The 23,942-nt window shown below is 33.7% G+C and overlaps 1 protein-coding gene across 3 annotated transcripts in view; it reads right to left on the bottom strand.

The window, feature by feature from the left end:
- The window catches only part of LOC113499420 (rho GTPase-activating protein 7-like), a 247,081-nt gene that overhangs the window by 113,062 nt on the left and 110,077 nt on the right, over positions 1–23,942 (bottom strand). Inside the window, exon 2 of one of the 3 annotated variants that reach the window (XR_003401105.1) lies at positions 15,246–15,737. The exons of the other annotated variants lie outside the window; for them this stretch is intronic. The gene's annotated coding sequence lies outside the window, so the exon portion shown is untranslated. Of the gene's footprint in view, positions 1–15,245; positions 15,738–23,942 lie in introns of those variants that run through there. 3 annotated transcript variants of the gene reach the window in all.

The following is a 23,942-nucleotide window of genomic DNA, read 5'->3' as shown; positions in this document are numbered from 1 at the left end:
CAGCCTATGTCAAGCAATGAGAAAGGCTGAATCCTAACTCTACTGCCGGTTGCAAATGAAAAGCTAAATTATTACAGCTTATTTCATATAACAAACACAGTTTTTTATACTGTGTATGTAATTTTCAATCTATAAATAAGTACCAAACACAGCTGTACAATCTAAGCTAAAGGAATTTAGCTCTCGCTCAATTACTTTATCTAGCATCCTTCAGTTTTCAGTTGCAACCTGTACGGGCTTTTTTTCTTGACTGCAAGCAGTCATTAAGGCCCATCGTCCTCTCTTACTCGCATCACTAGAATCTTTTTATCCCTCCATCCATATTTGGTATCGCACTCGAATATTTAATTTTAATACGAATTTGTTTTTGCAAGGGAAAGTCTGTACGCATTGTAGCGGAAATCTACGCAACGACAATTAAACGCAGTGAGTTGCGAAGCTTAAGGGCTTAATACGTAGATTTTTGTTTGAGTCAAATGCAAATGGTTTTTTTCGTCAAAGTTAAACGGAGAAGTCTTTTCTAGAGCGTATGCTGTGGATTTTATTGAGCATCTTCAGCAGACCACCAGTTTGGAGAAACCACTAAAATCTGAAGTATAATTAAAATGAATTTGGCTGTTTTTTTGCATCCTCTATTTTACTGCGTAATCTAATTTTCTTTTGCAAATCTGGCTGTCGGGCTTATAATGACTCATTAGATGATTGTAAAATAAAAAATTACTGGACCTTCCGATGACCCTAATCCTGGTTTGATTATAATTATTTATTTTAGTGTCAGTTACGTTGTACAGTCATTAAAAATACTTCTTCGAAATCACAACGTCGTTCTTCCAAAAACATGTAATCCTTGCAAATGACACAAAAACATTACATTTTATAGTCATGCCACAAATAAAAATCACTTTACAATAATTATACGTGCAACATTAAATTACAAATTACTTCGCAATCAATACAACATTAAAAATAAATTAACCGTTAAATGCGGACGAAAGACCGATGAACGAAACGATTAAATATGATTGTGCTTACATTATTATGACAAATATTATGTTCGGATTGTTATGTGGGTGTTATTTCAATCAATGCACACGATTTGGGTTTTTTCACAAACCGACAACTGGATACTATTGGCAAAGGTGACTGACAATAGAACCTATATATTTTTGGTTGGGTACCCGAAGGGGTTAAAACGGAACCATATCCATCACAAGGATGTATCTCATGAACCGTGATGGCTAGAAAGTTAACATTTTTACAGATTACCTATTTCTGCTGCCGTGTGTCTTACACCACTAGTTTTGTTTTAAATCCTTTCAACTGCACAGATGGCCGAGTGGTTGAGGTCAACAAGCTAAACTCTCTGAGCGCGACGTATCGGGTTCGATCCAAGGGTTGTTTGCTGCTTGTCCCGAGTGTAGGTGTCTTTGTAGACGTATTTTAAATGTTCGTGAGACCCCCGCGGCACGGACGACTCGAGAACGGAAGACGTTCTTAAAAACTGAGTCACCAGTTGGAGCATAGATTTCATTCAGTTTAAAGTTGAGATTCTTCTCGATGAATATGCTTTTATTTTCCTCCAAAATACGATTATAACATCAAGTATAGTTTATGTCCATCACTGATGAACCGTAGACAAATTCTGCTCATCACAAAAAAAGCATAATATGAATGAGTGTAAATTTATCTTTTCTTATTTTATTTGCATAAAAAATAAGGATCACGAATAAAGGACTCCGCAATTTTTACGGTTGAAAACATTGGTTAATTAATATTAATTATTGGGACTGATTGGGTATTGGACCAAATTTGCATTCTTTGATTTTTTTGATTACGGGTTTTCGTATAATTCTATTGTTGAGCGAATGACGGATTAATGAAAGACTATTTTGCCGTATGATTTTGTACCTGCTGTTGATTTCTTTGTTCAATCAGCAGTGTGTATAAGGCTTTGTTTATTTATTTTTTCAGAAATCAATAGAAGCGCTATCGCTGAGAAAATATTAAAAAAAACTTTAATGAGACTCCGTCAAGGCATTTTGGAAAAGGCTACACTAAGGCTCAATTCCCACTGAAATCTTGCCTCTTTTCCCAGGGCTGCCTTGCTTTTAAACTCCCTTTAAATTTCGATAAATTTCTAATAATTTGTAATAAATTTCCTTATTAAAGAGGCTGACGTTAACGCTCTTCATCTATCCTTGCTTCTTCAGTGTGAATGGACCCTTACAGCATTAAAACTTCGATGCTTTTAAAACATTGTATCAATTTATCAAAAATATGAACTCAGTTGTAAACATTTTTGCTTTTATCTTTAAATGTAGTATCATTAATCTTATCATATTTTACATTGCTGTGATGTTTCGCGGTATTTGTTTTGGGCTTTATTTAGAAAACTCGATTGCTTTTAAGAACATCGTTATGTGTATAGACAAATAACTTTGCATCAAATAATATTAAATATTTTTTTTTATGTTTTTTTCAGGTGATGACGGCAAAAACGAACTGAAACTTTGGGAACTTAATCCAGGAACTTGGGGTCAGAAATAATGAATCATTCTCACGATGATTACTAAAACAAATACTATTGATTTATTACGGTAGTTACTTTTAGTCCTAGGTAATCTTTTTTTTTGCTGTCAGTCTGTAATAGTATCAACGTTATTTCAACATAAGCATTATTTCCATCACCACCCAAAAAAATACACCAGACGTCTCACCAAATACTCAATCTCTAAATCAGAGACCAGACGGAGAAAGTAAAATTCCGTAGCCCGAGGATACGCGATGCAACTCATAATTATCGGAACGAGAACCCTCATTACAGCCAGCGATACACGACATGCCTCTGGTCCATACAAGAATGACCCAATTGGTCACTGAAGAGGTTTTATTTGCCGTCAAAAATCTACAATGTAACGTTTGGGATGGTGCTGGTATGAGAGGAGTCTTTGTTGTGATTGCGGTTGCTATGGCAACGGTGTGCCTGAGTTCTATGTTGCGAATTTTTAAGTGGGATTAGGTAGGAGTCCTTGCAAATTTGATTCTTCTTCTACTATAGACAAATGACATTTTTAAACTCATTTAAACAGATAGAAACAATAAATTATTGAAGTAACAAGTCATTGACTTGTCATCTTGGCAAGAATTGTCATTTCTATACATTTTAATGATTTGGTCAGTGATGACGGATGTAAAAATATATTTTATTCATGGAAGATGATATCTCTGGATACTTTAGTGAGAGAATGGAGAAAAAACAGAAAAAAACAATCGAAAAATCAGCAGTCTGTTTTTTGGTATTTTCAATAAAAAATAATAATCCACAAAAATAGACGCTGCTTTTCAACTTAAGTTATGAGTATTAAAAAATGATTACATAAATATTATTCACTTATTAGCATAAAAAGGAATGTGAAAGCCTTTAAAATATTTTTCGCACCAAAATATAAGTTGCCTTATTTTTTCACAGCGACTTGGGTGGTCCAAGAAATTCTTTCCAGCCAGTATTCACGAAGAATTTGGTGACAAGATTTTCTTCCGAGGATACCAAAATAGAACCGCTTTACTTGTCAAAGCTAAATATAATCCAAAAATTCGGTCACGTGCGGGTCTAAAAAAGAGGTCCGGCCTATATGAAGAAAACTAATAAAGGATCCTTCTTTATTCCTGCTATTTTCTACGTTTTATTTGCCCTGGCTAGTTTTACGAGACCCGAAATAGAAATTTTCTTGTAAAAGGTACCGTGCATCACACAGTCGAAAAAACAGACGAAAATTAACCTTATTGTTTTGAAATAAAGACACTTTTGAAGACATTTTGTGAATAGTTAAATAGGGCCAAGTGTACGTCGTGTAGGTATGTGACAGGTTATCTTAATGGACAAGAACCTTTTACTGTCGACAGTTTTTACCTAAATTCTTCGAATTAATTTAGACCTAATTGAAATTTAATTTACCTTTTATGTTAACTATGAGAATAGTATTTTTTTAATAACAACTCCCGTACTTCAGAACTTAATCCCAGTGTTTGGTGACACAAACATTCAAGTCCCATGCACAGATTTATATTAAGCACGAGCTGTTGCCTGCGACTTCGTCCCCGTGGGTAGAAGATATAAGTTATGATTTAGGTATACCTGCCCGGTTTTTTTCACATTTTCCATTACATATTAGCTCCTATTAGTCGCAGCGTGATGGTTCATAGCCTAAAGCCTTCCTCGATGAATGGTCTATTCAACACAAAAAGAATTTTTCAATTTGGACCAGTAGTTACTGAGATTAGCGCGTTCAAACAAACAAACAAACTCTTCAGCTTTATATATTAGTATAGATTTGTTTATAGCATAAATGCATGTTGTACAACGCGGGAATCGAAACTGCGAAATTTCACAGTCTATTTGGTGTAAAGATGCTGGATGATTCACACGCATATAGCAAGGGCTGGTTCGCTTCGCAAGATAAGGATTTATGAACAGATTTGAGGTATTTTTGCCCAGCAGTGGGACTGTAGAAGCTACAGAACAAATAACTTAAGCTACGTATTAAATGATAGGTATATTTTATTTCATAGAATGCATCAACATTGTTTCAAGTTTTTTTTAAACCTAATTAAAAAATATTAATTGCTTGTTATTACTTTGTTTAAATATCCACTTAAGTTCGGATTTAGATTCATATAAACTCTGTGTTAAAACACTGAAAAGTCTGATTAAATTACGTTCAAAGCTTCTGTAAAACGTGAATCCAAGCTCTTAATTGGCTGCTTCAAACGTAATCAAAACATAAAATGAATGAAATAAAGTTCTGTAAACTAAAAATAAAATAAATTAGTTATTTTTACTCAAAAAGAGAAGTTAATGGAAGATATTTTTCGTACAAAAAGAGGACTTATATGAATCTTATGTAATCCTGATATTGTTGTAATATTAGTATTACTTTATTAAATGTTGTATCGAATAAATTAATAATACCATCCTATATTCGTCCCACGGCTGGACACAGACCTCTTCCCATATAGGGAAAGCTTTAGCTCAACCTTTGGGATCGAACCTGCATCTTCTGCCTAAAAATCATACACAAAACCTATAAATCTATTTCTAAACAAGCTATTGACACATTTCTGCTTTTCTCCTTTATCATGACATTTCCTTTAACCAGTGCGAAAAGCATTCCAAAAAGATCGCTTTTCAAAGAGCCATCATAAAGATATCATTCGTTAAAATACCGGCAAAACATTAAAGTTTTTTATAACCATAATGACACACACTTAACATCGCTTGCATGGACATTAAATACGTTTAAAAACAAAAATTACATATTTACCGCTTTAAAACTGAATATTTCGCGAGAAAGCACGCGTTTACAAGTTCAACTGTCAGATTATTCACGCGCCTGAGTCTATTGGTTGGTGGCCCTGCCTGCTGTACGAGAGGTCGTGGATTCTCACCTAGGATAAGTGTTTGAGGGATGAGTATAATCATTTATTCTGAGCCTAGATGTCTTTTATGTGAAATATCTCTTTATTATGAAATATCTAAGTATGTGTATCAGTTAGTTAGTACTGTGAAATATTACAATATATTAAAATTTGATAATGAAAAATTTTTAATCTTGCAAAGGCTGAACTGAAAAAATAACAAATACTACCTAAAGCAACGATTAAACAAGATTTCCTATAATGTAATACACCTTTTGCCTAAAAACAACAAATTTAAGTAAACATTGTTATACAATTTAATAAATAATTAAAAAAACATTATATTCCTTTTTGCTTTCAAATAATTGTAACAAAATAATTTTCGTAAATGAATAATGTAATACCAGTTTTCATAACAAATACGGTTTATTTAGCTCGTAGCTTAGTAAAATCTTTAAACAATGAAATTTTCCACAAAATCTTAAGACAACGCGATCATATTAAAATTATACTTATTTGATATCCTAATCAAAGCTACGAAGAATTTTGCGATAAGACCAAACACCTTTAAAGGGAATTTTTATCATTTTGCACTTATTGTATGACCGTTGTACTGCTAATATACTGGTTGTAGGTTGCAATCCCTTCAAAATCAATGTCTTTTAGAATCCATATGCGCATTACAAAGTAATCAACGCGTTTGCCAAAAGCAGTGATGGAAAACGTCGTAAGGAAAACAACAACACCTGAGTATTTTCCAAGAGTGTCGTGAGAGGTTCACATCAGAGGCTTATTATAGGCTTAAAAAGTCTGACACCAGGTTGTACATAAGTCATACGAAAAGACGAAGAGCAGCATGGGAAAAATAAAAAGTTTATTCCAAAAAAAAGGATCATGCAGACTTTACTGACAATTTTGTATTCGTATGTTCCTTTTGGGACTCCATTGTAACTCCTCTTAAGAAGAATGTAAAATATTAGATTTTCCAGAAGCATGTTGCGTCCTTTCCTTTATACATATTGTAAAAGAAAATTAATATTTAGACTGACATCTGGATAATTAAATTTCACGAGTCTCTTGAGTAACTTATTATGTTAAACAATTCCATAAGGAAAATGGAACAGAGTATTCGCATTTCGATACTAATGTTCTAAAATGCAAGTATTTATTTTCACTGCTCAATGTGTTAAGAAAAGTCTTGAGAAAATGAATATTACATAGGGACAGTATTCACAAGCTTTTCTTAAATAGGTTATCAGCCCGTAAATGAAATTAAAGTATCGATATCAAATCTTTATTTAAATAAAAATCCTACAGCATGACTTGAATTAATATTATTGCATCGTGATAATGTGTATCTTACCTATAGTCTTTCTCAATAAGCGAACTATCTTACTCTAAAATACTTTTTTCAAATCGAATGAGCAGTTAATGAGATTGGTGCGTACAAACAAACAAACTGTTTAGATTAATTAAATGTTTGAAATCTTTTAGTATAGTTAAGAAATGGTAGTAGCCTAGGTGGTAGTCTTTATCTAGAATGGGTTTTCATGATATAACAAAGAGTTATACCTTTTTTTATAACAATGCTATAAACGACACAATCACTATCCTATCAATATAATATAATATATCCTGGGACAACTCACACACGGTTATCTGATCCCAAGCTAAGCAGAGATTGTGTTATGGTAACCAAACAACTGATAAACTTACTTATATATTTCTAAATACATACATATTATAGATAAATTACACCCAGACACCAGAACAAATGATCATGCCCATCACACAAAATTTGTTCTGGGCGGGAATCGAACCCAAACCTGTATAGCAGTCAGGGTCGCTAACCACTAAACCAACTGGCCCGTCAGTAGGTTCATATTATAGTTAAAACATTAGCTAAGTGTACTAAATCTAGTCGTTGACCAATTCAAATAAATAAAACAAGTTTGTGTCATGTGCGTTTTGCGTAACTCTCGAAGTCTCGACCCGCTTACGATATAAATGTACTAATAACGTCTTATTATTTTGATCGACGGCACGGAATAATAAAATCAATGTTTCGTAAGGTTCTTTATGTGGTCCAATATACATCCCACATAAAATTCTGTTTCAGCATATAACAACAACTTTACTACGTTAACAATAAGGAGCACAACTGCTTAATTTATAGTTTTTGGGAAAATTTAAGTAACTGGGCCACATAAGATGTATAATGTATATAATAGCCCAATTATTTTTATGCTTGCAATAGTTCTGCATTAACTTTGTATTCTTTATATCCATTCTCTATTGATAGAGCGGAGGTGAATGATCCTTAGTAGATGCCCCATCATATTATAGATTTAAGCTTTCAAAATGGCCTTTCCACGTTGGACCTGTGTCCCCGTGCACGCCTTAAAAAGGACCGGGGCTCTTCTCGTAAAGTTTACCCGTGAATGAAAAGAAGAGCACAATGTTGTTTGACATTAATCTAATTTACTAAAGCCATTGTTCTACCATTTCCGACCTCTACAACTAGATTATCCTCCCACCTACCATGTGACTAAAATCGCAACGCCTTACATCACAGCAATGTATGCCATGTTTCGTCACAACACGATATCGTGACCATAGATTGGTTTATGGCTATTCAAGATTAATGGATAACATCACATTTTCGTCAAATCGCTGCAAGTGATTTAAGCTATGGGACTATGTTAAGCTGAGGTACACATGACAATGGTGGAGCGAGCTTCAACTGCTAACGACTTACATGTTGGTGAAATAGGCTGGTCTTGAGAAAACATGATTGCTAAATAGTATTAAAAAATTATATCGTTTCCAAGTGAGTGACCATTCAGTATTATTCATTTATTGGCGTTCTTTGATAAAATAACGTATTATACAGGTTGTATATAATGTATTATCGTTCTGTCTTCTTTTGAAACTAATTTAGTTGTATGAAACATTGTCATTACCTCAAATGCATGTTAGATAATTAACACTGCTACGATATTAGCAGTGTTAATTATCTAACATGCATTTGCGTTTGTGTATGTTCCGAAAGCACGAGATATTTGGGGCAATGTTTTATTGATCTATATTTTGACTGAAGGTCCTTTTTATAGATTTCAAAGTCTTTTGATGTTTTGGAATTTCAAAGAATCAATGGCTTTTTTCATATGAAAAGGAGCCTTTTCGTTACCGTGGCCTTTATTTATACGTATTTTATAGGGGTTAAGGGTAAAATGTTAAACTTCAATACGCAAACTTCTTTCGGATTTTCACATTATTCGCTTTTTTCATTAAAAAAGCAAATTCCTATTTCTTATTATCCATCATTATCTTCTCATCTTGTATCTTATTTATTACAGGCCTCTATTTACATCCACACAAGTTTAATCACTTGTAAACTTATACGACCAAGAAAATCCACATAATCCGTCATTAAAACAACGTTATAGCACTCATCATGTCAAGGCCAGCCACCAATTAAATATTGGCCCAACTAATCCATCGCCAATGTTTTTATGATATACCAACACCTTGGGCAATCAAAATGAGGAGATGATTTTATTTACAGGTAAAACAACCTTGATTGTTATTTAGTTAGCAGAAAAAACAACTTCCTAGATAAAGAAAAAGAGAAGGCCGAATATTCGCCTTAAAGTTTAGCTTCTAGCGATGTATTGGGGTTACCTACGGCTGTTACAAAATCCTTATAATAATTCGCGTAGGAGTCCATCAATTAGCGATGTGTACAATTTCGAGATTCGCAAACTTTATAGCTTTGTTGTGTAACATGTACAAAACAACGTTTCCAACTATTATCGAAGAATTTGAGATGATTGATAGATTGAACAACCATAAAAATGGTGACCTTTAATAGGCTTTGTTGAGATGGAAAAATTGGTGGGACGAGAAGGCAATGTTGACATAACCTCAATCGTTATTTGCAGGATAAGGGGAAAACGGTTCAAAACATGCCTGGAGCGAGTTTGGAAAGCAATGGTACAACTAAGGAAGGGAAGAAATATAGTATTTGAAATATTTATGAAGATAAATTCATTGAACGGATGATTCAAGAACACTAAGTAGAGGATAAGACCATATTAGTCGAAGAGGAAGTCGGAATCAAACCAGTGAAGAGCAACATGATACAAATCATGAATAAAACAAAACAACATCCACTGAAAAGAATCTAGCCGCCAATAAGTATACAGAAAAACTATGAATCATGACTTATGTGATGGAATCTATAAGCGCTAATGATTGATTCACGGCTGGAGAAAATCCTCGTGTAATATTGTGGTCTGTCCATATAGAAGCCGGTTTTTGTGGTGACAGAAAGTGTGGTAATGATGCCACATTTCTAATAGCAGTAATGATTTTAAGTATAAGAAGTGAACCCATTCTGTCATGGGAAAAGATTTATTGTATACTTAGTTGCGTAGTTGCGTGATTGGGATTTCAATTTCCAGATGGTTTGGATGATTGCAAAAAGTTTCTTAGAAATTAGTAATACATTCAATCGAGATTTAAAACTGTGTCTGTAATTTTACCCCAAAATTTCACAAAAAAAATATTTACTTTTTTTTTCTACTTTAGCTATTATTCTCCATACTGTTTACGAGTCTATTTTGACTTCATCACAGACTATAAAATTTAAACCATTGACTTGTAAAACATCAATTTTAACAGCTGTAAATCCAAGCTCACTGCTATCTGTCTTCATATTTAAATGCACGGAGTTTCTCTCGCAGTTTCGCTTAACACAAACTAAAAATAAACATGCAAATTACCCAGTAATTTTAAATGTAGAGGCACCTTTATTTCAATTATCAACGCATCGTCATTCATAGCATGCTAACGTCTACTCATTAAAAGGATCCTTGGTCCACTCATGTCCGTTTAAAACACTGATTCAATGAAATCGTATGTTAAATATTTATTAACACGGTTCGTCTGCAATTTGACTGTCAATAGATTTTCCCTTTCGAAGTATCATGCAACGTCTGCGAGGTAATGCGCGCTAAGTACATGCATGTAATTTAAATGTGCTACTTAATTGATTACGATGTTTTTTTTTGTATTACACAAAAAGATGTTCTTTTTTCGTAATGTAACTTGGTACTATTGTTTTACTTCTAAACAAAGTCACGCATATTATTACAGAGATTAGATACTTTAACTTAAAAGTTTTCTACCGTAAATGAATACGTATATAACGTTCGACACTAAGAAAAACAGTAGCAGTTCCAGAGATCAGTTAATAAAAAAAGATCTCATAGGTAATATTAAAACAAATTTTCCCTCACCCAATCAGCATTTCCATCCATCCCCTTCAATAAAACATTTTAATCTCGAATCCAATATTCAAAGATCATGCAAATATTTATTCTGAGCTTAAATTTGAATCCGTAATCCATCCATTAGCTAGAAATATAAAAGCAGAATGCACATTCCTTAGGTTTAATGAATATTATCTAGTGCAAGCTTTGGAATCCATTATTCCAAGGAGAATGGTTGTCATAGCTGGATCAATATTAATAGAAGAATGAACCCTATTGGTATTGTGATCTATTCAATCTGCTCTTTTAATATTTATTTCTTTATCCATATATTCCTTTGTTTTCGATTGGTCTGTATTTTTCTTTGTTTTTATAAGGTCTTTATGTGTTAGATGAGAGTTGTTGATGTTTCGTACGATATGATCTTTTAATTACGTTTTCGCTAATTATCTTTCTGTAATGAGCAAAGGGACCAGGTTTAATATGAAATGCCACGAATTGTATGAAAAGTCGTCTACTTTGGAAACGACTAATTTTCCAAATGCGTATACTCTTTCGCATAGTTCAAACATAATTATTATGATATACTTATGTTGCACTGCGGCTTCCAGTTCCTGGCACATTTTCCTTCAATTCAATTATTTTCTACAATTGGCTCCATCACCCCTGTCCAACCATTTCTTAGTAAATCTATTAGTATTTTGGGTTACCATTCATTCAAAATGCGATATTACTAAAAAATACAAATCCAACCTACAGGTTTTCAGATAAGCACAGTCAAATCAAAACAACTATATCTAGGTATATTAGGTATACTAGGTATATTACATCATCAGGTAAACATATAGCTGCTATTAAGTCGTCAGCAAATACCTTTAAATCTGCGCCATTCATCACTGCGAGCATGTGGCAATTTCATTTGCAATAACCTAACTTGAAGCCGTAACTTGTACTGGTATAACATCCGTTCGTATGAATATATCATTCAACTCTAAGTTGCGTATAACTTGACTCGAACTTAGAATGTCACGCATAACTTCGTACGGGAGCCTTAAGCCGACACGGGGAAGTAGGACGAGGCAAGGGTTGGGACACATTGAGAGAATGTGCTCTGTATTTATATAATTGTTTTTGTCTTTTTTTTTCATGTTAGTGTAGTTTTTGTAGAGTTTTTAGAAAGACCATTGGGTAGAGAATTGAATGAAAAAAAAGAAAAATGACTTAAACGTTATAGCGTTTAGCTGGTTTAGGTGGTTAAACCGTTTAACAATACAGTGGACTAAATCTTGGCCAGTAAGCTTGGTAGCTTAGTTGTGTAGTGAGTTTAGCCATTAGTCCCCTGTGCAAGTTTTGTCCAAGTTTCTTTTTTGCTATTGCAAATAATCCCTTTTTGCAGTGCTTTCTGCATATTACGTATAAAAAAAACCGTTTTCCTCGATCTGGAAGATGTTTTCAGACAAATAACAACACATTTACATATTTGACTAACTCAGACTAACCCTATTTGTATTAAGGTAAGTTTTATCAACTTACAAGCCCTTACCTGTAACTCCAAATTTATATTACAGTACCACATCTCTCGGTGTACAAACACCTTAACAAAGTTGTGAACTCAACAGTATATTGACAGGCATTGAACGAGAGCTGCGTCTGACACCATTGTTCGACAAGGACGCGCAAACAAAAGCCCATTGACATTTATACGAACTGTTTAATTATGACCGAGAATTTTTGTTAAAGAATTAATTCGTTGAATGGTATAGAGAATTCGGTTAGGCTAGAGTGATTTGTTTTTAGCTGAGGAGAGAGATTACCAAGTTAAGTTATAACAGAATGAAACAGTATAGACTTGAGTGGTATAGTTCACCATGCCGAACTGAGTGTGAAGTATCGCTTTTTCCCAGCGTACGATAAGCATTTGTGAGATCCACAAACGCATGTTCTTAACCTGGGTGCCTTTGAGCATTTTACTTTGATGTTTGTGAAAATGCGACACAATAGTTTAATTATAATTTAGGATTAAATGAAGCTAGTTACCAGTGTTCTAAAAGGAATTTAAGCTTATTTAATTTTGACGTCCTTAACCGGGCAAGACGATGCCCCTGATTATGACTGGTTTTCAGACTTTCCAGCTTCCGACTACCCGTAACGAGTGTCAAATATTAGTATTTATAAGAAACACGGTTGGTCACCTATCCACGGACCGAGCGTATCAAGCGTAGCTTAATCTATGATCGATCAACTTCTGCAGTTGTAGCTTTAGCCATTTCTGAACCTTCCTTCTTCAAGATCTGCAACATTGTTTTCCGAGAGTTACGTAGTTATTTATTATAATAGTTACAAAGTCCACCCTTCCATAGTTTTCCAAGGATGGTATAAAATCCACAAATCTTACCCCGCGACAGGGTATTGCGTTTAGGCGGTACGCACACGACTTTAAAGGCAAGATAGTCCCTTCATATTTATTGCTCATAAACAATCTCGTGTGTCGACGCCCTTATTCGTTCATCAAGAAGTTATTATATTTTGTAACACCCTACTAATGAGATCTGAGATTATAATTATAAATGTGTTTAACATAAATGTAAATTATTGTATCTTCGTACATAGGAATGATGTTTATAACTTAACACTCGAGTTTTCTGTTTTTGTGAAGATTGCTAGATGATATCTTCTGTGGTAGGTAAATTATGGTTGCGAAAGTAATGGCATAGGTGTTAATAATTTTCTTTATCTGAAAAAATATTTAGGTTAGTATGCTAACCTACCACGATCAGAGTGGCTTATTGTTTAGTCATTATGAAAATAATTAAGCCTTTAGTACGGTTGTTAAAATTAAGAACAGAAATAATAAGCACGGGTTAAATTTAACGGATAAGTGCGAGGCGGGCTTGGGATGCTTAGGGTTCGTTCCGTATAAAAATAGGCTAAATATTAAAACCGGTTGAGTGACCAATAAGATTAAATTTTGTGGATAACCCTTCGCCAATTTATTTGTCGCGCATCAATAATTTATGACCGTAACAACCTTTGCTTACTATTTTTAGTATAATAATGTTGTTAAAGCAATCACTGTCTAGATATCACGATTTTTGAGATACAGCCAAGTGACAGAAGGACAGACACACAGCGCAGCCTTCTAGGATCCCAACCTAGAATGTCATTTTTGCTCTTTAGGTACTGAACTTTTAAAAATATCCCATCACTAGGTACGATAATACTATTAAAACATCGATAAACCGCCCAACACTACCCACACGTGACTCGAACTCCGACAATACATTCAACATACTAATATTATCGAATCAAACCTTCCGCGAAGGACGCACCTTTATACATAAGTAGGATAGATAGATGTACATGTGTGTGTGTTTGTATAAATGGTTATTTAAATAAGTTAGATTTAAAATTGTGTGTGGATTATATTGGTTTTAGATGTTGAATTTGTTCGCTGTAACGATTTCTGTTTAAATACGTAAATACAAATTAAAATGGATTAGACTACACATGTGACTGTACGGATAGGGAAGTGCAGGAGTAAAAAAATAGTTTTTTTAAATCAGTCTTTGGATACGAAACTCTATAACCATTCCTATTTCACCAGGTTATGAAATAAAAATAATCGAGGTTAAATATACTTTAAAAAGCTTCAAGAAAGCTGCTCTATTAAAATTGAGTAAAAAAAATGGCTTATCAACCCTTATTTGCAGTATATTGCCAGGTGATACCCCATATGCAGCCACCCCCATAGGTTAGCAAAAAGGTTACAAATACATCTAATTATTGCAATAAGCAGCTGTTGAACAGCTGATGCAATTGAACTTGTAGCATCTGCGTCTAGCCGCAAAAAATGTAACGGAAGGTCCAGTCTGTACAATGCTTCAAAATGAACTGTTGGCGATTAGATTACAGTAAGATTAGGTATGTTATATCACTTTTAATTTATTTTATTGCATTTTATTTTTGAGCAGCGTTATATTGACGATGGCTTGATTGATGGTTTTTTAGTGTAGTTAGCTATTAAGTATCGACAATTTTATTTTCTTTTAAAATAACAACAATAGCGCCTCCTGCAGAAAGGAAATTAATCTTTGTATCGTGAGGGGGGTTTCGACCAGATTCGAACCGACATTTTTCTCGTAAAACTCATTTCAAATAAGTCGACTATAGACGCAGCAAAACTATTAATAAACGAAGTAACGCAGCCTAGTTCTTGGGCGTTTTTATTATATTTTTCTATTCTAGTAGTCAAGGTCAAATTCATTTCGCTATAACCTTCTGTTTTATAATTTATTGTACATTCATTGATGCCTGTCAGTTGGCAAATTCCTTCACCCTATTCAGAGTGTAATAATTTAAAAATAAACAAAATAATCGCACATCACAATGCTGCCCCATGTAGCTGACAGATGGGCAGACATGTGACAGGAAAGAAAGAAGGCTCATTTCGTTGGCACCGTGAAAAATTACCGTTTTATCTGTATTAAGTTACGTATTGTCATTATGCATTTTTTTAAACAATTTTTCATGAAACGCAGGTCGCATTGCATTGCATATCTTCTATTATAGTAAATAACTGAACGGTTTTTATTTTATTTGCAATGCCTATCTCCTTTTTAGCAAATTACCTACCAAGAGTAAGTTCTGAAGAACGGTCACAGCTCATATTTCTCACTAACTAATTTAGATAATACATTTAAAAGCTGATAGTTATACTACTGTTTTTTATTTGTGCAGTGACCTTACCCACGTGCCAACAGCCTCTTTTATTCAAAAACCACACAAATCACCTGCGAGTTCTTCTCTACACAAAACAGCAATATCACTCTAACTCAACGACGTAAAGTCTAAAATCGAACAAAATATAATAGATACATGTGACGTTTTGATTTTGTATTTTGGGACAAAAATCCGGTGATTTCGGGACAGGATTTGTTTGTTTTTTTACACAAGGTCATTTTACCGCTAACGGCGAGTGGTAGCAATTTGTGGGTCACTATGTAAGCTGGAAGCTGCATGCGTCGAATGCGGCCTTTATGGACATACCTGGAACAAAAAAGTATGGAGATGTTAGATTAAAAGATTTTTGGGGTAAATGGAGGCTTTTGTGTTGGGATTTATTTTGTTGTCTTTTTTATGTTATGGAGTGTGGAATACGGAATGAATTATTTTACAAAGTAAAGTATTTTCTTGGACTCTGGCTTAAAGTGAAAAATACGCGGGTTAAGCTCAATTCGGTACTCAATTTGGGTTTGGCAGAGTACCTACTACTAGGCACTTAGGGAATGGAAGAAACGCAGAATGCTCTTACTGGCTGGGAATCCTTCATATCGTTGATACCGGCGATGGCCAAAGTCGGGAACAAAGAAATCTCACTAGTCTTCTACAAAGCTCAAGTTTTATTACTATCAAAAAGAACAAATGATCTAGATCATCACACAAACATTTGTCCTGGGTTTGAATCGAACCCACGAAATCCGGTATAGCAGACATTGCCACTAACCACCAGACCTACAGGCCAGTTAAACGTCAAAGTAATAAATGAACTGACTACTAAGCAAAACTCGTGTAATTATTATAGAGTCTAAGTATATTTACAATGTAACAAGGACTTACTAAGAAAGAAAATGCAGTTTCCAATCTTTCATTAACTTAAAGTTTAATGATCGCGGCATTCCGGTTTTATAATTATGATATCGGTTAGAAAAACTTTTACTTTTTGATGTAACACAAGCAATTATAAATCTAGTGGAAATTAAGGGAAAGTGTAGTTTGTCATAATTAAACCGTTTTGATAAAGCGATAGACACATAGCTGGTTATTTTCGTTTTAGATTGTCCAGAAAGTTGATTGTTCTTTAGATAAGTTTTTCGATAGTCCCTTATTTTGGCTATGCGATTTGGCTGTTTTTTACTGGTCTGAGAAAAAGTAAAAAAAAAAACAATAAAAAAGGATGCAATGTGAAAAAATTAAGACTGTGCAAGCTGTTATTCGTAGAAAAAAGTACAGTATTCTTTGAACAGTTTATATTAAACCCATACATGACGAATTACGACGACATATTCAGAAATAAAGAAGAAATATTTTCATCAGCATTTTGCCCTTTGTAGTCCACTGTTGGCCTCTATCAAGCTACGTTACTCAAAAAATTAAAGATAGTGAATAAACATTAACATTGTTCTATAAAAAATAATTACAGGCGGCAATTGGGTGTATAATCATCATTCAGCCAACACCTTTACACCATTGAGGCACAATTATGTCATAGTCATCCAAATATATCCCTTCGTTATCTCATAAAACCTCATTTATCCACTATCATGTCAAAACACAGACCTAATTAAAACTGAAAAGCAAACAAAACTCCAGTCAGTCCTGCATTCAATTTGAATTTAAAAACGTCGTTCAAAAATCCAGAAATACCCGCACTTATGCTATCCGTTAGAAAAGGAAGTCTATTTCCGATGAGGAAGGAAAGAGATGCAGTTACAAGTAGAAAAGAGATAGCACTCGTAATGTGATCGGCAGATCAATTTGTTTAGAAAAAGTGGTAGAGATTAGCTTCCGTAAGATGAGTAGTTGCATTCTTGGATTGTTAACTGTAAGTGTAACTCAAGTGATGATTGAAAACCGGTCAAGTGTTAGTCTGTCTCGCGACCCTGAGGGTTCCGTAAAAACATGCTATGGGAAATGAAAACAAAAGAAATTGGTCAACTACCACAATTTGCTCTGATATATTTCTGATTGTACCAACCGTTGTTAAACCTTATCTAATATTTTGTATCATCAACGTCATTAGCAAAAAAATTTAACCGACGAAAAATATTGTCATTACGAGTTTTCTATGGTTATTAGTTTTCATTTTCTATTATTTTTCGAATTTACTCATTACTAATTACTTTCACTAGTCAGTTCAGTAAATTTCAGCGATATTTCAGCTATAATGGTCTGAAAATGTAACTTGCCAATAGGCTCATGTTTTGCAAATTGCATTGCTATAGCGTGTGTTGCTTTTTTTAGTATCAGAGGAGTCACAGTTTAGTAAATACTTAATTATTTTCATGAAATTCTTTTTTGCTTAACATTTTGCTACAAAAAATACTCAGACGATACTCCTACCCAACTCAAAGGAACTTGGACGTCTATTTTTAAAGGCAAAGAAGGGTATTTTAGGTACGGAATATTTTAGCACCTATTTTTGGAAACAGTCAAAAACTTCGTTTTAACTTTGCTACCACTGCCTAAGATCTAAACACAGGTAGAAGGTGTTCACTTTGGTATACCTAAAATAGAAATCACAGGTAGCTAATTAATTGTTTCTTTTTTTACGGGACAGTCGATCTCAATAAAAAAGGTTACTTTTTTAACAAAAAATAAACACGGTTGAAACGAGTTTATGACTAATTGATCAAACCAAAATCCATTTATTCAAGATAGGCCACAAGTAGCACTTATTGAACGTCAAAGTATTCTTTGGCATAGACAGCATCCCGTATCCCATCCCATCCATCTGTCCCTTCACCGCTATTTTATATTTTTTTACGCTTTTATGCATGGCAAGAAAAACTAATGTTGGTCTATCAATAACAGGAAGATAACTTACATAATTGTAAAAGATTAATGGATAATATAACGCTCATTACTTTCAATATAAATTAACGAATAACATATAAGTTAATTAATATTGCTTACGCTTTACACTAACTCATAACCGGTGAACATACTATAATTCCAACAAATCATTTTTTAATATTATTAGAAAATTGATCACGCGTTGGAAATGTTATACGTAGTTAAGATAGAAGTCTCACTTGGTTTTGGCTTTAATAAACAGGTTTATATCCTACTATCCTATTAATATAAGAACGCCAAAATGTTTAAGCATGGATATGTACATTATTCTTTCACACAAATGCCACAGCATGGATTTTTCCTGTCCTGAAACTCATCGTGCTGCCACTAACTTCTTTCATATTACTTTACAGGTTTATCATTAGAGGTCCTTCACAAAGCACAAATTATTGAGTTTTCAGTCGCTGTCAGACATATTTATCTTAATCATACAACACCATTCACTTTGAGAGGTTGAAAGATTCAGGTAATGAACTAGGCATCATAATTTTCCACAATACACCTATATTATATGGGTAACTCTAGCAGTCCCTGAACCCTAAAGGATACACAGATAGTTTATAATCTGGATTAAAACAAAGCAAGATTTTATGTATTTTCGATTTAAAGCGAAATATCTTATACTAGCTGTTGCCCGCGACTTCGTCCCCGTGGGTAGAAGATATAATATGTTATGATTTATACCTGCCCTGTTTTTTTTTCACATTTTCCATTGTATCTTCGCTCCTATTAGTCGGAGCGTGATGGTTTGTAGCCTAAAGCCTTCCTCGATAAGTGGTCTATTCAATACAAAAATATTTTTTCAATTTGGACCAGTAGTTCCTGAGATTAGCGCGTTCAAATAAACAAACAAACAAACTCTTCAGCTTTATATATTAGTATATATATAGATATAGATAGTATAGATATAGATAGATATAGATTTAAGCTTCACACTCTAAAACAACTTAGTGAATTGGTACTTCTGTTCTTCAACTGTCGAATGACAATGTACGTCTGTATTATTTATTATCCAAATAATCCATTTTGATAGTCAATACATCGTCCGGTCACGGTTGGTTATGTTCATGAAACAGTCATCAATCACGGGAAAGTTGGTTTATGTAATGTGTTGCGAATTGATGAGCATTTTGGGTACCCCCTTTGTTAGCTACCCTTTTAACCGAAATTGTAAAAAAAAGGCCCATGATACAATTTTCAAGAAATATGTGTGCTTAAAGTGTAATAGGTTTAATATTTGATTATTTTTAAAGGGAATTATAGCCGTGTGGTATAACTGATAGTCTGCTAGCTCAAAGGTCGTAGGTTCAAGTAGTAGCACGCACCATTGTTTTATTTCATGTGCGTATAATATGTGTATCTTACCATCGTTTTTACGAATTCATGTGCGTATACCTAATATTTGTGTAACTTGCTACAAAGGGTGAATTCAAAACACCCTGAGGAAACTATGTCAAAGCATTTTTTCCTGGGTGTATTAAGCTACATCTGATGTCCAGGAAATAGGAAGAACCTGTAGAAGGTATTATGTATAATATTATTTTGTTGCTCTGTTGGTGATGATTCTGTGGCGTCTCTGAATATAGCTAAAACCTCGAATCATGTATCGATGAAGGAAAATTTGAACCTTAAATCGCCATTGTCATAATAAGAAAGCGTATTAATGATCACTGCTAGTTCATTCTCTATCAACATTTTAATAACATCCTTATATTTTAATAGATACATAGACAACCAAGTAATCAGAATAACCAATTAATGTATTTTCTAAAAACGGACAGGTTTATGTTAAACGTTTCCAGTAAGTTTATTACAATAAATTAAATATTAATTGCTTGGTAATTACATGTTAATTTTCTGATATCTAAATCTATGGTTATACCATTCTGCAATACTGAACATTAATTATTACTTTCCGGGAAGATTGGATGACGGATTTGCGACGAGGGGAATGTCAAGACGGTATCAACGCTTTTGATGTCTGCTTGGGATTTTATAAGACTTTGGTGACAGATATCAGCCTAATAATGTATTAAAAGGGAGCAGAGTTTTTGCTCTAAATACGCTTATATTTTGAATAGACTGACATTCTTCCACCGCCATTTTGTATTTGCATCCTAGATCTTATAAGATTGGAGAGAAACATTAAAATTTTCCTGCTACTGCCACAAACCTCGATATTTAATTCCTTTATCAGTTGTTATATTTTGACGACCTCCGTGGTCGAGTGGCGTACGCACCGGTTTCAAGGTGTCGCTAGCTCTGAGGTCCCGGGTTCGATCCCCGGTCGGGTCAATGTAAAAATTCACATTTCTACATTGTCTCGGGTCTGGGTGTTTGTGGTACCTTCGTTGTATCTGAATTCCATAACACAAGTGCTTTAGCAACTTACTTTGGGTTCAGAACAATGTATGTGTTGTTGTCCGCATTTATTTTATTATTTGTTATAGCTACCACAGAAATACATAATCTGAAAATGTCAATTGTCTTGCTACCGGAGTTCATGATATTTAGCCTGGCGTCACACGGACGGACAGAAAGACAAACAGCGGAGCCTCAGTATCACTGTTACGTTTTTATCCTTTCAGTACCAAACCTTAAAAAACAAACCAGTTTAAACCTCTAATAGTACTAACATACACATTTCATAAACAAATTCTAGTACAAAGCAACAACTTCAAAATTCTTTCACAATATCAGTTCCCGTTCTGTTTCACGTTTAGTTACGAAGCAAGATAGTTTTGAAACAATGTTAGTAACTTCGGAGGCTATTCAACTAAACTATGTCTCGGAACATCTTAACCTCAAGTTGCAAACTGGAGCAGGAATGATAGTTCAGGAAGAGAAGGTTTTGAACTGACTCATTTGAAGCTTAGTACTTGAGGCTATGCAGTTCTTTGATTCTTTAACACTTTGGTGTCAATGACGTGTTTAATTTTTTTTCCAAGGGCTTATATTTTGAATAAACTAAGCAAAAAAGCAACTTTTAGTAATAATACAATTCTCGACACTGAAATTTTTTTTTGATACAAAATAGTCACCAGTAACACAACTTAGAACACGTTTTTTTTAATGGGACTAGCCCTTACTAACACATACTATTCATTGCTCAACTCCTGTCAGCCAGGATCTACAATAAAACCAATGAAAACTACCGAAACACTTAAACTCGGTGTGTCCCAGAAATTATTAACTGCCTTGGAAACCGCAACAAAATTAATCAGAAATAGTCAGTAAGAAAAGTCTAGAAAGTCGTCCAGAAGATCTGACAAAAAGGTTATTGTATCATGAACAGCTTGCATCTACGTTTTGACGATTTTTTCATCTTAAAACTTTAAAGTTATCTACACAAAAAAAAAACATCCTTAAAACAATAAAAAAGCCATAATTGATAATTAACTCCAAATGCCTCTTAAACTTAAAGATAACTTAAAACCACATAATCACATACAAATTAATTAATGATATTAATAACTATGAAAATTATTTGGCTTCCCGCAGCGCACTGCCTCTTAAGTCAATGGTTACAATTAATTTTATTATAACACATGTATTTGTAAAACTTTTATAACGCAATAATTATTAATTAATTAAAGCTGGTTTTATGTAATTAGGTTGAGTAACATGTTAGGACTCTTAATTGGGTCTTGAATATATTTTATTGCTTTTTTGTGTCCGATTGTGCCTCAAGGAATACAAGTTTGGAGGGTAAATGTTTTACTTTCATTTTAGATAGACTTGTGCAGTAAAAAGCTCTCTTTTCTCTTTCTTTTTTTTTCTCTCCATCCTTTTACATAACTTTTTTTTCAACATGTACAGCTATCTATGTTTTTACATGTATGTAACCACAATTTTAAGTCCATTGAAGGACTAGCTTGTAAACAAAAAAGTGAACCATCACCATCATTGGCCTAGCCTTCTCCCAACTATGTTGGGGTCGGCTACCAGTCCAACCGGTTTCAGCTAAGTACCAGTGTTTTACAAGGAGCGACTGCCCATCTGACCTCCTTAACCCAGTTACCTTTGGCAACACGATACCCCTTGGTTAGACTGGCTGTCAGACTTTTTCAAGCTTCTGACTACCTGTAACGATTGTCAAAGATGTAGGAATAACAGCCGGGACCCACAATTTAACGTGCCTTCCGAAACACGCACTTTAAATAAAAAGTGAACCCTGTTCAGTCTTTTCTGAACGTCCCATTGGAATCATGACAAAATACTTCATGAATATCAAAGAACTCTTGATTTGGTTATAGATAAAAAAGTCGATCAAATTTCCTTAGTCCAGATTGACTTTGAACAGCAGAAAGTATTTTATGAAATAAGATTTAATGAAAAAAGGGTTATCCACTAATTTTACTTAACAACACAAGAAATTGTAACCAACAATAATTGTGGGAAACACGACTATTAGGTAATTGGTAAACCTGAATACTTATTGGTATAACCTATAACAACTTACATTAGATTTGACAATTAGTGTCTGTCTTATATAAAAGATGTACCAGATTTTTCAAAAGACAAAACTCTTTAACGGCTGAACCAATTTTGACGGGATTTGATTGGCATGTAGCTGTTGTAATAAGGAGTAACTGAGGCTATTTTTATTTTAGAAAAATAAAGTACATATTGTATCAATATTCAAAACTAAATAAACTAATTAACATTATTTTCAAACTACACGCGGACGAAGCCGCGGGAAGTTACTTGTAAATATAAGTATTATTCAACAGTGAATGAAGAAAATAAAATCTATCTAATTCTGTAAGGAGCGACCACACGCAACGAGAGACCGCATGTCCAATGTCGCCGGATAGTTTGTTATTTTTATACCATAACGAATAAAAGGGTATTAATTAAATAAACAGTCACTTTGTTTGTCTGTACGTTGATAAATATATGATGTTTGGAAGAGGGAGATGTTTTGTTTTGTCTATAAGTGGCAGAGATACTTTAGTTACGTAAGGGTTTGTTGTATTTTTAGTTTGTTTTGTAAATATATGTTTCAGAAAAAAACTATTTGATATTACTAATGACGTCAATTTCTTTTACCTAAACTGAATTCTTAAGACACCACTGCCAAGTGCAGCAAAATAATAAAAAAAGAAATAAACAAATAGCTACTGGGAACAATAAATAGAAAATGGCTGGAATAAACAAAAATAAGTTGAATATTTAAACTGATATACATAAAAAATACCTATCGTCTGTTACCCTTTTATAATTAAAACATGATATACAGTACAATATCAATGTCCAATTTAATCCATACTTCCATTATATAAAAAAAAGTTATTAAAAAAACGAAAACTCACACCGAACTTGATATCCCTAAAAACTAAAAACAAAATACCCTTCTACAAACCATCATATTTCTATATTGTTTATTAAAACTATGTTTATTTTACGATGTAAAAGAACGCATTTGTTTCTGTGCATTTTACTGCGCTGCGTCTAATTTTTAATCTTTATTGGCAATTAAGCTTAGCTCGGTAGTCCGTAGTAGACAATTATTTACTGTCTCCACAACGCATTATGCCGACCAACTGTTTATATTTTAAATTCAATTTATAAATTTAATGTGAGTTTTGTGGGGTTAAGATTGCGTTTTGTTTGGAA

The sequence above is a fragment of the Trichoplusia ni genome, chromosome 12 (genome assembly GCF_003590095.1).
Source record: "Trichoplusia ni isolate ovarian cell line Hi5 chromosome 12, tn1, whole genome shotgun sequence".
Lineage (NCBI taxonomy): Eukaryota > Metazoa > Arthropoda > Insecta > Lepidoptera > Noctuidae > Trichoplusia > Trichoplusia ni.
Note: the sequence above shows the minus strand (reverse complement) of the source record. Positions and strands in the feature narration are given on the sequence as shown.